Consider the following 5,544-nt stretch of genomic DNA (forward strand, 5'->3'; position numbering starts at 1 on the left):
GCTACGACGCTCGCGCTGGGTTTCCACCTGTGAAGGAGACCTGCTGCTGCTGGGCGGAGCTACGTAGGTTTGTGTTAGAATAGCGGTTCTCAACGTGGGCGGTACCGCCCCTCAGGGGGCGTTCAGAGGACGGCAGGGGGCGCTGGCGGACATTTTTACAAAATGGGGGCGCTGGGATGCCTTTGGGTGGCGTTTGGTCGAAGGTAAACTTTTCACCTTAAATGCACAACAATGCCAGTTTAGACTTTGAGCAACTTGGTAAAACTGTATTGTGTAACATTAAACCATGCTTGGCTGCAACTGTATCGATGGCAGCTCTTCTTCTATTCAGTGTTTGTAGCTTCTGTTAGCTTCTTGGCGCAGCTCTGTTCTCCTGCTACTGGTAGCTAAAATCACCTCACTGTGTATCCCTCTGAAAAAATGAACCCATTTAAATAAAGAAATCCCTCCATGGGTGATACCACGATAGAGAGCGTACATTTTATAGCGTTAACACCGGTGCTGTAAGTGGTCCGGTATGAAACGGGTGTGATAGAACAACGGTACCACAGCACTTTTAAATTTCAATAATCAGAATGCAGAAATTGTTTGCGTTGCGTTTATGTCAGTCTGCCCTTTCCCCATCGATACGTTTCCCGACTGCTGCGCACCTTTGGGGGTAAAATAAAAAACTCTGAATCAGGAGAAGCGGGACATAAAACGGAGTGACGAACTAGATGTGAATTATGGCATAAAAACAGAGAATCCGACGCTGGACAGTGAAAAAATCAACACATGATGTGAAACATGACGATTATGCAGCGCAGCAGGTGATGAGTGAAGATTACTGATGGTCAATAAACGATAAAATAAATCTAGCAACAGGAAAGAAACTAAAGTTGACATAGCAATAAACCAAGAGAGGATAATACTAATCAGAGAAAACTAAATAGAAATGAATGAAAAACAAAATGCAAGAATAAACTAAGAAACTAAAGTAAATACAGAGGAATAAACTGGTATGGCAAGACCTTAGATCAATAATTAATACAGAGACTGTATGACAAGAATAAACAGACACTATTTCCAGATAAAAGGTAAAATAATATTGATGAAGTGCCATGGGTTTGTTGAGACCACATCTAGTACTGAGAAAAAATATATCTTACAGACCATAACAGTAAAGAACTTATCACTTATTTATGTTTTTAATTAGATTTGATATATTTATTTCTTCAATATTATTTTTCATGTCAGTGTTAATGTCATGAGGCTGTTCAGTGACTCCATGACACTTTCAATTTGACTCATTAGGATTTGATTAAGAACCAGATTTGTTCTTTGTAATTTCTGTCCACTAAAACTATTAATCTATAATCTGATCTATATAAAGATAGAATCCATGTTTCTGTCTCATATTTGTATGGCATTAAAAGGATCTGGAACTTTTGTTTTTCCACTGAAAGCTCTGGTTTGCACAATAAATGCCATGTGGGTGAAATTTTATGGATCATACTCTGATGTCCCATTCTCCTGAAGGCAGCACAGAGCTGCACCACCAGAAACTGACAATCACTGAAGAGAAGAAGAGCTATGATTAATGTAGTTACAGTTCTATCCATGTTTTAATGCTGCAGAGCTCAGTCGGTTTGCAAATAGTTCAAAGTTTAAACTGGCATGTTGAACATCTTTTACCTGGTCATTTTGTGGAATATTTAACAACTAGAAAATGGCACAAAATAAGAATATTTTTTCCACTCTGATTGGCTGCTGTTAGGCCTACTGAATTTAACTTGAATGTTCATTGCATTTTTTGTAAACCTGTGAAAATAATTTCTATTCCCATTACTTTTTTGTTCTCTGGGAAATAATTTTTGATGATAAATACAGAAACAAGCATAAAAATCAAAACATCTACAATAGTGATAGTAATATTAATGATAAAATAATGGTCAGTGCAAAGTAGCCTGCAAATTCTTTGGTGGGGGGCGGTGAGGGAGGTTGAGAAACACTGTGTTAGAATCACAGCAGCAAACCAGCAAAACGCAAAGAACTTTTCACAGTTTTTCCCTCCAAACTAACCGACTGAGTTGAGTAAAGCTGTTGGATGCAGGTAATGTTAGCTAAAAGATGACTAGCTAATATCAATACAGAACCTTAAGCTTAACAAGTACCTTGTAGGCGCAGAAAATGTTTGGAAACCACTGGGAACCACTGCCCCACAGTGACAAAGCGAATTACACAAGCTATCAAAAGCAATCAGAGCTAACAAAGCAAGTTTACAGCAGTCAAAAAAACACCCAACAAAGTGGCAAGCTGTCTGAACAAAGAATCTCCTTGGAAGTCCTTGGTTTTAAAAGGGAGGCCTCAACAGCGATTGGTGGAGCCGGCAATTGATGACCCGATCATGGTAGGCCTCAGGGTGTGGCACAGGACAAGCAGAGCAGCACCCACTTCCAGGTGAAGTCAGTCTGATTAGTCATTGCAAAAAATAAAATAAAAAAATAAACACAGAAAAGGCCACTGGCCATAACAAGGATATTGATTGTTTTCACAGATTATCTGTCTCATAACAAACTGCTACGACATGGTGACAGCTTTAACAAATATGAAAACATATTTCTTATTAAAGTTACATACTGCAGCCTGAATAAAATGCAACTACATAGCATTTTTGAGAAGTCTGGATTGCTTTTGACTGTTGCTCATGGAGAGAGATATTTCAGTATCTAAAACTAATAGAAAAAATGTAAGCAACCTACTTGCATACTGGTTGTGGTACTGTTGGATGCTAAATTCATGAGCAGTAAATATTGTGCTAATTATCAGTATTGAACCAAAGAAAGCAAGACAGATGCAAGCCTTTAAAATTGTGACGCATTTTATGGTAAGGTAAGGTAATTTTATTTATATAGCACATTTTCAGCAACAAGACAGTTCAAAGTGCTTTACATGAGTTACAAGGAAATACAAACAAAATAATAAACCAAAGGAAAGAAAAAAGAGGAAAGAAAACTAATCTAATGTTGTTCTAAAGTATGTAAACTAAGTGCTCCTGATAAAATAAGCTAAAAAATGACTGATCTAATTCCTTTTCTGGGTTAAAGTGAGTACTCCACAATTCTAAGTTTGTTCTAAATCCTTTTCTGGGCTAAAAGGGGGTCAAATAGACTCAAAAAAATTGCGTGGGGGGCCCAAACAAATTTTTTGTCAGGGGGCCCATGATTCCTGGCGGCGCCCCTGATGTGAACACCCAAAGGCACCTTAACATCTAAATCAATTACTATTTTCTAATAATATTCCATTTATAAATTATTATCCCTGAAAGTTAAATTACAAATTAGGCATAGACAAAATTAATCCGATTATTGTGTACTTCATTCAGTTCTATTAATACCTAGCAACAAACGAAAGTGTACGTTTATTGACTTCCACAGTTAATTAGGTCTACAAGAATATAAAAAAACAAAGTTTACTGAAATAAACAAAATACACAAGCACAGTGTAATTAATTGTTTTATTATCCTGATATTACAAAGCTTTTAGCCAAGTTTAACAAAAATCAAATCCAACTTTCAGCAACAATTCTCAAAATTATTCAACCTGCTGAATAAAAGTCTTCAATAGAAAATGCTTGAAATAATCACAGCGCTTCACTTTTTCCACGTTTATTACAGCCTTATTCCAAATTGATCTTTTTTCTCAAAATTCTTCACACAAATACCAATTATAACAATGTGGAAAATGTGTTTGAGATTTCTGCAAAATTATTACAAACAGAAAACTAAGAAGTCACATTTACACAAGTTTACATTACTGATGTGCCATTTATTTTATTAAACTGCTAATTAATTTGTGGTTACCTAGCCTTTACTTAACACAAGTATGACCTGGCCAAGAAAGGCAGCAGCAGTACGTGTCATAACAGACAAGAGAAGTAGACAAAAATAACACAAATAGACATCAGAAATATAAAAAATGTATATATATAAACAGTTTGACAATAAAGTTCAACTGTTATGATGATGATTTTTTTTTTTTTTTTTTCAAAAAAAGTGGCAATTTACTATTGACAGGATATGCATTATTTTTGTTTGTTCAGTGAGACATATTCTGACAGTTTTCTTTCAGGTTGTGAAGCTTTTCAAGAAACTAGAATATAATAAACACAAAGCAAGGCAAAAATGTATCGTAAACAATGCTTCTAACAGTATACAATACAAATACAAAAAATAAATCCAATTAAAATAAATTGGAGCAATGCACCAAAAATTTGCTAATTTTTCTTCAACTGCATTTTGATCAAGCCACAAATTTCACTGCACAACTGTCAAGAAACATATATAAAATAAATAAATAAATAAATAAAATTAAGACAATTTACACTATTACACCCCAAGAATGCAAATTAAATTGTACAGCTGTAATAAAAATGTTTTACCCTTTATTAAATATTTACTTTTCAAGCTAGAAATATGCTACAGATTCAGCTTCAGGACTGTTTTACTAGGCTGGCAGATAAAGCTGCCCTGGAGGAGAAGCCGCCCTGGGCAGATGCCCACTTCGCCCATAGCAGAAACCCCTGTTGTTTGCAGTTCTTCTCCTGCTTCATCAGGGTGATAGGTCAATATGAAATGTAATATGTATTTATAATATCCTCTTGAATCTGCTGTTTTTGTGAGAATATTATGGAAAAAAGATATTTGGGGTTAGTTGGGCTTCCACTGACAGAACAACAAACTTGATCTCTTGGCATTTTAAAAGCAGACGGATTGTAGAAGTAGAGGGTCGAGTATTTGCCATGACGGGAAACAGCTGAGTGCACCTTGAACTCACTGCCAGCTGCTTTTGTTGGAGATAAAATAATCAATCACTCTGTAACCTTCAGGTGGTGCAATCATCTGTGCTCGAGCTTGCATGCTGCTGATTTAATCATTCGACACGTTTTCCCTGCAGAGGTTATATTAACCGAGGCACAACGTGGCCTTTAGAGAGATCGTCATAAAGTGTAAACACAAGCTACAGCGACCAGCAGAAAATCTGTTCATATGTGAGAGATAATGTCTCTTTGAAAAGTGATAACAACAAATAACATTCCCCTGGTTTACAGCTGTAAACCTCACTGCTCAGCTCCAGTTATCTGTCAGTGTACGAAACAAAACAAAAGAACAACCTGTTCAAATAAAGGCACCCCAAGAGAGCCCACTCAGCTGAAAACACTCTTGCTTACCATCCTGGGTGAATTTTGAAATTATTGATTTGTAAGATGGAATGGAGGAAAAAACTCCCAATGAGCTGACATTTGCAGGGCACAGCGTTGCCTATGGAGAAATGCAAAGACATCAGTGACATTTAAAAATAATGAAGGAAGGAACGACTTTCTGTGACGTGTTCAGCCAAGCGTCGGTTTAGGTTCACAGGGAAAAGTTTTTTCAACCCACAGACCCAGCCACAGCTTTTGAGACGCACCTAACATGACATTCTTCAAAGTTCTGCAAATTTTCAATGTAGAATACACACACACACACACACACACACACACACACACACACACACACACACACA

This window comes from Poecilia formosa, unplaced genomic scaffold (genome assembly GCF_000485575.1).
Source record: "Poecilia formosa unplaced genomic scaffold, Poecilia_formosa-5.1.2 Scaffold378, whole genome shotgun sequence".
Lineage (NCBI taxonomy): Eukaryota > Metazoa > Chordata > Actinopteri > Cyprinodontiformes > Poeciliidae > Poecilia > Poecilia formosa.